Here is an 11,690-nt window from a genome sequence, read left to right as displayed (position 1 = left end):
GAGTTCCAAACTTCCAGCTCAGCACTGTCCCCATGACTTGTCCAAACTTGTCCGACCTGCCTAGCTCCTTTCCCACCTATCCACTCCACCCTCTCCTCCCTGACCTATCACCTTCATCCCCTCCCTCATTGTACTCTATGCTGCTTTCTCCCCACCCTCACCTCCCTCTGGCTTATCTCTCCACGCTTCAGGCTCACTGCCTTTATTCCTGATGAAGGGCTTTTGCCCGAAATGTCGATTTCGCTGCACTTTGGATGCTGCCTGAACTGCTGTGCTCTCCCAGCACCACTGATCCGGAATCTGGTTTCCAGCATCTGCAGTCATTGTTTTAACCTCAGCCCTTCTCCCTGTTGGCCTGTCAATGTTTACCTCTCTGTCACCATCAGTTTAAAAAAAACAAAGCAATCTGTTTATGTATGTCACCGCTGTGGGGCTTCAGAGGCGAGCGGGACTCTTCCAACACAACGTATCCTTCTCTCCCCTGTGTGTTGGGCTTTACTTAAACAGCAGTTCATTGCACGCCCTCTAACCACTCTCTCAGTGAGGACTGTGAAAGTTACACCCCACCAGGCCGGGCATCAGCATTCCTGCCATAGCTGGTCCCCAGAAGGATCACGAAAGTAGTGCCGAGGTGTGTCATTAGTGGAACCGGGATAATATTAATCTCCGTTATTCCCCGACTCTGTTAACGTCACCTTGCAGAGGTTTATAAAATCAGGAGGGGCATGGATAGGGTAAATAGGCAAGGCCTTTTCCCCTAGGGTGGGCAAACTAGAGGGCAGAGGTTTAGGGTGAGAGGGGAAAGATAGAAAGAAGTGGGGGGGGGGGGGCAACTTTATCACACAGAGGGTGGTACGTGTATGGAATGAGCTGCCAGAGGAAGTGGTGGAGGCTGGTACAATAGCAACATTTAAAAGGCATCTGGATGGGGATATAAATAGGAAGGGGTTTGAGGGAGCTGGGCTAAGCGCTGGCAAATAGGACTCGATTAATTTCGGATATCTGGTCGGCGTGGGCGAGTTGGACTGAAGGGTCCATTTCTGGGCTGTACACTTTGATGATTCTATGCCTGTACCATGAAAAGTTAAAGATTTTATGGATGTGTACAGTATTTTGCTCTCCATTCACACTCAGTCTCTTTTACACTCAGTTTGAGCGAAAGCACTTGCCCACTGAATAAAAATTGCCACGTATTACAAGCAATTGGACTCCAGGTAAATGATGACTTATGGCATATAATTTGACTCTGCTCCCCTCATTAACTTCAAAGATATGCGACGGAGCGGAAAAGCGTGGGAATTATGGATGAATTGGGTTCCAAATCGGCAGCAAAGCTTGGTTTTTAAAACAATTTCTGAAAAAAAAACCCCGTCTTTACAGGACATCAAAGACAGAACAGCTTCCTTCTGAGGGGTAAGGCAGCCTGAAGGTCTCCTTAAAATGAAACAACAGAATAGAATTCCGACAGTGTGGAGACAGGCCATTCGGCCCAACTACTTCACGCTGACCCTTCAAAGAGTATCCCGCCCAGTGCCATTCCCCTACCCTATGGCAATGCATTTAACCCTGACTAATGCACCCATCCTAGACATCCCTGAACACTACGGGGCAATTTAGTCTGGCAAATTCTCCTAACCTGCACGTTGTTGGATTGTGGGAGGAAACCAAGGAAAACCCACGCCAACATAACGTGCGAACGCTACGCAGACAGTCGCCTGATGCTGGAATCGAACCGGGGTCCCTAGCGCTGTGAGGCAGCAGTGCTCATCACTGACCCACCATGCCATCAGTACCCAACCCTGCAGAGGCTGGGGCTCTGAAACAAATTCAGACATCGCTGGAGAAACTCAGCAGGCCTGGCAGGGCCCGCGTGGAGGGAGAAGAACAGCGTTCGACATTTTGTGTCCAGTGACCCCCCCCCTCTTTTCAGCACGGCACTCCAAGTCTGCTTTCTCTCTCTCTCCACAGATCCAGCCAGACCTGCTGATGTTTTCGAAAGTGATGTCCGTCATGGTGTGAAGGTCTCTCTCGTTCCTTTCAGAGAGTTAAGGTCGAGCAAGCAATTCAAAATATCTGAGCATCAGGAGGCCGCAATGCTCATTCAGATGGATATCAGCTGCTGGCTGATATCTGAGCCAGAAATTTCAAGTCACGCTCCACTGGACCATTAATGTGACTCCGTTCCATCGTTGGAAGCTCTGTCTGTTGGATGAGATGTCAAAGCGAGGACACATGAGCTCTCTTGAGGGCTGTTAAAAGTCTCATGGCACCATTTTGAACAATGCAAGGGAATTCGGTTTGCTCTATTGGCCAATATTTATCCTTCAATCAACCTCATTAAAACGTCTCATCAGGTCATTGACTGGCTCTTGAGTTTCTTCAGTTAGGAAAGCGCTTCGAGGGTGCAAACGGGGGTTGTCAAAGATGCTACATAAATGCGACTTCTCCTTTCGTATTCATTCATCAGACTGGAGTTTATTCCTAAAACTTTCCCACATGCATTTTCCAAACATTGAGGTTATATTAGATCACTATCCCTAGTCAGTCAGTGGAATTCTGTCCCATAGAAAGTGGTTGAATTAACTGATATTGTCTGCTTTCAAGAAGATGTTGGATATAGTTCATAGAATGCCTACAGTGTGGAAACAGGTCATTTGGCCCAACAAGTCCACACTGACCCTCTGAAGAGTAACCCATCCATTCCCCTACATTTCCCTTGAATGATGCAACTAACCTACACATCCCTGGGCACTGTGGGACAATTTAGCATGGCCAATCCACCCTAACCTGCACATCCCTGGGCACTATGAGACAATTTAGCATGGCCAATCCACCCTAACCTACACATCCCTGGGCACTATGAGACAATTTAGCATGGCCAATCCACCCTAACCTGCACATCCCTGGGCACTATGAGACAATTTAGCATGGCCAATCCACCCTAACCTGCACATCCCTGGGCACTATGAGACAATTTAGTATGGCCAATCCACCCTAACCTGGACATATTTGGACTGCAGGAAGAAACCACAGCATCCGAGGGAAACCTGTGCCTACATGGGGAGAACGTGCAAACTCCATACAGACGGTTACCCGAGGCTGGAATCAAACCTGGGCCTCTGGCACTGTGAGGCAGCAGGGCTAACCACTGAGCCAATGTGCTGCCCTAGGGCTGAAGCGATCAAAGGGTATAGGACAAAAGTGGGATCAGGGGGAGTGAGTTGGATGAACGGCCATGATCATATTGAATTGGTAAATGGCCTCCTCCTGTTCCTATTTCTAATGTTTCTATGCTTCCATGGTACTCTCTGGTTATATTTACAACTACCTCTGGAAATGTTTTCGCCTCATTCATTTTCAGTGACAGAGAATTCCACCAATCCACCCCTCCCTGGGTCAGAGGGTCATAGAGACGTCCAGCATGGAAACTGATCCTTCAGCCCAACTCGTCTGTACTGACCACATATCCCAAATTAACCTATTCCCATTTGGCCCATATCCCTTCCTATTCATATACCCATCCAGATGCCTTTTAAATGTCATTGTACCAGCCTCGACCACTTCCTCTGGCAGCTCATTCCATACAGGTACCACACTCTGTGTGAAAAAGTTGTCCCTTTAGGTTCCATTTAAAATCATTCCTCTCTCACCCTAAACCTTTGCCCTCTAGTTCTGGACTATCTCACCCCAGAGAAAAGAGCTTGCCTATTTACCCTCTCCATGCCCCTTATGATTTTATAAACGGCTATAAACCACAGCCTCCAACACTCCAGCCAATTCGGCCGCTCCCTGTAGCTCAAACCCTCCAACCCTGGCAATATCCTTGTCAATCTTTTCTGAACCCTTTCATGTTTCACAACATCTTTCTGATAGGAAGGAGACCAGACCTGCACACAATATTCCAACAGTGGCCTAACCAATGTCCTGTACAGCCACAACATGACCTCCCAACTCCTGTACTCAATTCTCTGACCAGAAAGCATACCAAAGGCCTTCTTCACTATCCTATCTACCTGCGACTCCAAGGTCTCTTTGTTACACAGTTCTCCTCCTCTCTTTCATATCCTTAGAATGTGACCTCTACTTGGTTCTGGACTACCTGGTCATTGGGAATATCCTTATTGGGTTTACTGGTTAGAATTTTATAAGTTTCTGTGCATATTATTACACAGGATTTACCAGGGTGTTTCTGGGATTGGAGAGTTTAAGTTACAGGCAGAAGTTGGATAGACTGGGGCTTTTTTCTCTGGAACATAGGCGCCTGAGGGGTTGCCCTTATAGACGTTTATAAAGAGACACAGGTAAGGTGAATAGCAAAGGCCTTTTCCCTGGGATGGGAGGCTTGTTGTTTTGAGGTAAGAGAAGAAAGATTTGAAGAGGGCAATTGTTTCACACAGAGTTGGATCACCGAGTAGAATGGCCTTTCAGAGGAAGTGGGAGATGTGGTACAGTTAGAACATTTAAAAGAAACTTGGACAGGTACGTGACTGGGAAGGGTTTCGAGGGATATGGCCAAACGCAGGCAAATGAGACGAGTATCGTTTAGGAACCTTGGTCAGCATGGCCGAGTTGGACCGAAGGGTCTGTTTCCGTGCCATATGGCTCTACACACCTTTCATTCTTCTGAATTTGGTTGGATATGGAGATCAACTCAGTCTCTCTTCATATGTCAGCCTTGCCATTCCAGGAATCAGGCCTGGCATGTCTTTGTTGTTCTCCTTCCATAGTCACAACATCCATCCATAGAGATAGCTCTTGTGACTAAAGGGACAGGGAGAAGGGCAGGATTAGGCTATCCTTAGAATTCTAATAGTTCAGAAGCATTCGGCCTATTGCGTCCAACCCCTCCTTCCGAAGAGCCATTCTCCTAAGCTATCCCTATAAGTCAACATGCCCCACGGCTAACCCACCTCACTGCACAATGGTATGGAAGGTGCTAGCTATGAAGAGAGGTTGAGTAGGTTGGGTTTATTTTCACTAGACAAAAGGAGATTGAGGGGGGACCTGATTGAGGTTTACAAAATCATGAAGGGTATGGACAGGGTGGATAGAGACAAGCTTTTTCCCAGGGTGAAGGATTCAATAACAAGAGGTCATGCTTTCAAGGTGAGAGGTGGAACGTTTAAGGGGGATACACGCGGTAAGTGCTTCACACAGAGGGTGGTAGGCGTCTGGAAGGCGTTGCCAGCAGAGATGGTAGAGGCAGGCACGGGAGATTCATTTAGGATGCGTCTAGACAGATGCAGGAGTAGGTGGGGAGCAGAATTGCTTAGGAATTGAGCGACAGGTTTAGACAGTGGATTTGGATCGGCTCAGGGTTGGAGGGCCGAAGGGCCTGTTCCTGGGGTTGCAAATTTTCTTTGTTCTTCGTTACCCTGGGACATTATGGGTAACTTAGCACAGCCAATCCACCATAACCTGCACATCTTGGGACTGTGGGGAAACCCATACAGAGAACGTGCAAACTCGACAGAGACCATCACCCAAGGTTGGAATCGAACCTGGGCCTCTGGTGTTGCGAGGGAGCAGGACTAAGCACTGAGCCACCATGCTGTCCTTAATATTAAGTTTGACGATCAGCTAAGATCATGTTGAATGACAGGGCAGGCCCATGTTTCTGTCCTTCTTCAGATAAGGGAACCAAAGCTGAGCATAGTACACCAGGTGCAGTCTCACTATGGCTCTGCACAAGAACAGCATAATGTCCCTGCTCCTGTCCTCGAACCCTCTCATTATGAAGGCCAACAGAGGAGTTAGATCAAGAAACCAAAGCACTGTGGATGCTGAAGATCTGAAGCAGAAACTGCTGGAGAAACTCAGTAGGTTTTGGCGGCGTCTCATCGAGTGTTCAGTTCCGGTCGCCTCATCACAGGAAGGATGTGGAAGCTTTGGAGAGGGTGCAGAGGAGATTTCCCAGGCTGCTGCCTGGACTGGAGGACATGTCTTATGAAGGAAAGGCTGAGGGAGCTAGGATTTTTTTCATTGGAGTGAAGTAGGATGAGACGTGACGCGATAGAAGTGGACAAGATGGTGAGAGGCATAGATAGAGTGGATAGACAGAGACCTTTCCCAGGGCAGAAATGGCCATCATGAGGGGACATAATGTTAAGGGGATTGCAGGAATGTTTGGGGGAGATGTCAGAGGTAGGTTCTTTACACAGACAGTGGTGGGTGTGTAGAATGCACAGCCCAGCAATGGTAGCAGAGTCAGAGACATTAGGAACAGTTAAGTGACTCTTGGATAGGCACATGGATGATAGTGTAGGTTAGTCTGATCTTAGAGTAGGATAAAAGGACGGCACAACATCGAGGGCTGAAGGGTCTTTACTGTGCTGTACTATCCTATGTTCTATGAGTCATAGAGTTACAGCAATGTTCAGCACAGAAACAGACCCTTCGGTCCAACTCATCTATGCCTACCAGATAGCCTAAACTAATCTCGACCCATTTGCCAGCACTTTGCCTATATCCCTCTCAAACCTTCCTATTCACACACCAGTCCAGATGCCTTTTAAATGTTGTCATTGAACCAGCCTCCACCACCTCCTCTGGCAGCTCATTCCATACATGCACCACCCTCTGTGGGAAAAAGTTGCCTCTTAGGTCCCTTTTAAACCTATGCTCTCTAAGTTCTGGACTCCCCCACCCAGGGAAAATACCTTGTCTATTTATCCTATCCATGCCCCTCATGACTTTATAAACCTCTAGAAGGCCATCCCTCAGCCTCCGATGCTCCAGGGAAAACAGTCCCAGCCTGTTCAGCCCCTCCCTAGAGCTCAAACCCTCCAACCCTGGCAACACCGTTGTAAATCTTTTCTGTACCCTTCCTTCCTATAGCAGGGAGACTAGAATTGCATACTATATGCCAATGTCCTGTACAGTGGCAACATGACCTCTCAACTCCTGTACTGGAAGCTGTGAACATCTATAGACAGGAAAGCAGTTAACAGTGACCCTACATCAGAATATTTTTGTCTCCCCCAGTTCAGGATAGTGTCAAAGTTTCCTGGCAAAACTTTTATGCAAAACATAAGCAGAAAAAGAGAAGGCAGCAAGGAAAGTCAAAGTTAAAAATCCACACAACACCAGGTTATAGTCCAACAGGTTTCATGAAGGAGCAGCGTTCTGAAAGCTAGTACTTCCAATCAAATCTGTCAGATTATAACCTGATGTGTGGATTTTTAACTTTGTCCACCCCAGTCCAACACCCCCAAATCAAGAAAAGTCAAGGCAGCAAAAACAGATTAAGGCACGAAATGTTGAGGACGCTGGAAATCTAAAAAAAACAGAGAATGATTGAGAAACTCAGCAGGTCTGGCAGCATCCGCGAAGAGAGAAACAGAGTTAACATATCAAGTCCTGGGTTAAAAACAATGACTACAGATGCTGGAAACCAGAGTCTAGATTAAAGTGGTGCTGGAAAAGCACAGCAGTTCAGGCAGTATCCGAGGAGCGGGAAAATCGACATTTCGGGCAAAAGCCCTTCATCAGGAATTTCGAGTCCTGTATGACGTTTCTTCCCAAAAATGGAAATCCCGATAATGGATCACATATGAGTGTTGATCCGACTCGATTGTAACAGCTATTTTACTCCAGGGAAGTGACAAAAGAACAGAAGTTGAATTCTTCAGGATTGGATTGAAGTTTTGGGTACTGTCCTACTATTCCGTGATGTTTGTTTCTGAGGCATTCTGGGGGCTGGGCTTTACAGTGGCTTGGCTGCCAATATCCATATTCTGGCTTGGATATAGGTTGCTCAGTGGCATTGCGTCAATGTGAGACAGAGAGAGAACAATGGGTGACTGTAGTGGCCCCATCATGGACTGCGCTGGTAATGGATCACACAGCGATCTGTCTTCCAGACTCTTAAGCATATATAGCAAACAGCAGCCTGCAATGTTGCCAGGTACCGTTTACAAGGTCATCTTTGTAGACAATGTCTGACTTTTCCCATTGTTTCCAGATAAAAGACACATCTATTTTGTGGTAAACAATCTGAAGAGTTCTGTTTTGTTAATTGGAAAGGGAAATTACTGTCTGTTTACAAGAATGAAGTAGCTTTTGTTGTCATTATAAAGCACTCTGAAAGGCCTGTACTGTCACATAATAAAACCACGAAGGCCTCATCAGATTGCTTTATCGTTAGAGAGGTGACTGTTGGTGGTTTAACCTGAGAGTTCAGGCAATGGGAGAGGTTGAGGAGAGAGTCCTTCGTGGTAAACTCAGCCAGTCCAGGATTTGCATCCACGTTGTTGGAAAAACAGATATCTAAGCTAGCAGACCGGTGATTTGACATTTATGAAAACCATAGTAAATATAAAGTTAATAATCACACAACACCAGGTTATAGTCCAACAGTTTTATTTGAGAGCACTGCTCCTTCATCAGGTGGTTGTGAAGTATACATTAGATTCCCTATAGTGTGGGAACAGGCCCTTTGGCCCAACATGTCCACACCGACCCTCCGAACAACAACACACCCAGACCCATTCCCCTACATTTACCCCTGACTAATGCACCAAACACTACAGGCAATTTACCTGCGCATCTTTGGACTTTGGGAGGAAAATGGAGCGCCCAGAGGAAACCCACGCAGACACGGGGAGAATGTGCAAACTCCACACAGACAGTCGCCCGAGGCAGGAATTGAACCCGGGTCCCTGGCGCTGTGAGGCAGCAGTGTTAACCACTGAGCCATACCTGATGAAGGCACAGCGCTCCGAAAGCTAGTGCTCCCAAATAAACCTAAAGCCATAAGATCAAAAGACCATAAGATATAGGAGTGGAAGAAAGGCCATTCGGCCCACTGGGTTCCCTCCGCCATTTAATCATGGCTGATGGGCATTTCAACACCACTTACTCGCACTCTCCCCCTATCCCTTAATTCCTTGCGAGGCCAAGAATTTATCAATCTAAACATTTAACGTCCCGGCCTCCACTGCATTCCGTGGCAATGAGTTCCACAGGCCCACTACTCTCTGGCTGAAGAAATGCCTCCTCATTTCTGTTCTAAATTGAACTGAATCTAAATCTAAACCTGTCGGACTATAACCTGGTGTTGTGTGCTTTTTAACACCAGCACCTCCAAATAGTGAGTATAAGTGTTAAAATTAGTTTCCATCCTTCATGGAGAGATTGGATTTGTTCGGATTATACTCATTGGAATTAAGGAATGAGTTTGGGGGTGCTCTTATAGAAACCTATAAAACTTTTAACAGGACTAGACCGTGTAAAAGCAGGATGGGTGCTCTAGTAGCAGAGGTTACAGTCTCGGGTTATAGGGGTTGGAGACTGAGACAATGAGAAACGTCTTCACCCATTGAGTGGTGAACCTGTGGCATTCTCTAACGATTGAGACCTAAACATTGAATGTCTTCAAGAAAGAGTTGAACAACATAGGCCTAAAGAGATCTACTGTTATGGGGCAAATATGAGAACAGCCTGCTGAATGAGACGATCTTCCTTTGGTCAGATTGAATGGGGAAGCAGACTCGAGGGGCTGAATGGCCTCCTCCTGAGTCTATTTTCGATGTTTCTAGCTTTGTAAGCATTTCTTTGTGATTATGCTTGATCCATCATTTTAATCTAATTGACCAATAGATGCTGGATTCAAATAATTTGCAGTTAATTGACGTCTCTCTGAGTTTGTTTTCACCTCATCAGTAGATTAGATTACTTACAGCATGGAAACAGGCCCTTCGGCCCATCAAGTCCACACAGACCCGCCGAAGCACAACCCACCCATACCCATACATTTACTCCGTACCTAACACTACAGGCAATTTAGCTTGGCCAATTCACCTGACCTGCACATCTTTGGACGGTGGGAGGAAACCAGAGCACCCGGAGGGAACCCACGCAGACACGGGCAGGATGTGCAAACTCCACACAGTCAGTCGCCTGAGGCGGGAATTGAACCCGGGTCTCCAGCGCTGTGAGGCAGCAGTGCTAACCACTGTGCCACCGTGCCGCCCTGGGTAACCATTAACTTGTCACAGGGACTGGGTGAGATAATAGCGCATAGAAGTTGAAATAAAAGAGCCTGGCATGGGTCACGGTCTCCAAATTTAAATTAAAGACAATTTTGTGCAATTTTAATTAAAAATGTGGGCGCACAACAATCATTCAGTTGAGAGGAATTCCAGTAAAACTTTATCTCTCCATTTGAACAACGATATGAGGCTTCCTCCTTTCAGATCAATTTTGCTTCTGATTTTCCAAAAGGGGAGTGTTGGAGGCTGAGGGGTGACCCGACAGAGGTATATGGTTTACAAGGGGCATGGGTAGGGTGATTGGACAGGGTCTTTTCCCTGGGGTTGGGGGAGTCCAGAATTAGAGGGTATAGGTTTAGGGTGAGAGGGGAAATATTTAAAAGGGACCCGAGGGGCAACTCTTTCACCTAGAGGGTGCTACGAGTATGGAATGAGCTGCCGGAGGAAGTGGTGGAGGCTGGTACAATGACAGCATTTAAAAGGCATCTGAATGGGTATATGAATAGGAAGGGTTTGGAGGGATATGGGCCGGGTCCTGGCAAATGGGACTAGGTTAGGTTAAGATATCTGGTCGGCTTGGACGAGTTGGACTGATGTACATTTCTATGACTCTACGGATTTCAAGGACATCACAAAATAGCCCGTCAATTCTGCACGACCTGAAATGTACCAGGACCATCAATAGAGTCAAAGAGATGTACAGCACGGAAACAGACCCTTCTGTCCAACTTGTCCACGCTGACCAGATATCCCAACCCGATTCAGTTGCACCTGCCAGCACCCAGCCCATGTCCCTCCAAACCCTTCTTATTCATATGCCCATCCAGATGCCTTTTAAATGTTGCAATTGTACCAGCCTCCACCACTAGCAACACATTCCCCACACATGCCACTAGCCTCACACAAAAAAAAATTCATAGACTTTTCAATCTATCTGATCAAATGTACGTGAGCCGTATGTTGCTGAATAAAAGACATCTGGTTGAGCCGTTTTGTTGAATTGCTGGCCTGATCAGCAGTTTTCAAACAGTTATCATAACTGTTCTCCTAAACTTAAAAGACTGCTGAAGAAGACACACCGATAAGCTCACCTCACTGTGGGTGAACATCAGCTCTCGCAGAGATAACTGCTCTCAGGAAATCAGCCGTTTCCTCACTGTCACCCCCTTTCTGCACTGCAGCGTTCGAGATGATCGCCCCATAATAGGACGAGCAAGACATACTCAAGAGAGCAGACAGAGTTGCCAATGTCCGATGGAGCTCCGGCTCTTGCGTTGCAGTGGTAATGTCCCTATCTTTGAGTCAGGAGACCTTCATTGGCCGGCTTTCCCTTTCAGCTCTCTCTCTCTCTGGGGTCCATTTCCATCAATCCGCTCACCTCCCCTTCCCCATCCCCATCTTTGGCAGTCAATGCCGCCTTTCCCTTTTCTCCCTGAGCTGCTGTTAGTTCTATACAAGGGACTTGAAACATGAACTCCATTTCTCTCTCCACAGAGGCTGCTGGATCTGCTGGGTAACTCCAGGGCTTCCTGCATGAGTGTCAGATCTCTGGTCTCTGCCGTTATTGATACAGCATGTCAAGTCACCACAGCCTTACCAGACCATACGGCTGCTCTCTCATTGGAGAGAGATAGTTGGCGGAGAATTACCATGACTCAGGCCAGGGGTGAGGTTGAGGGAGTGGGGCCATCATGCAAA

This window comes from Hemiscyllium ocellatum, chromosome 38 (genome assembly GCF_020745735.1).
Source record: "Hemiscyllium ocellatum isolate sHemOce1 chromosome 38, sHemOce1.pat.X.cur, whole genome shotgun sequence".
Taxonomy (NCBI): Eukaryota; Metazoa; Chordata; class Chondrichthyes; order Orectolobiformes; family Hemiscylliidae; genus Hemiscyllium; species Hemiscyllium ocellatum.
This window is presented reverse-complemented; position numbering follows the sequence as displayed.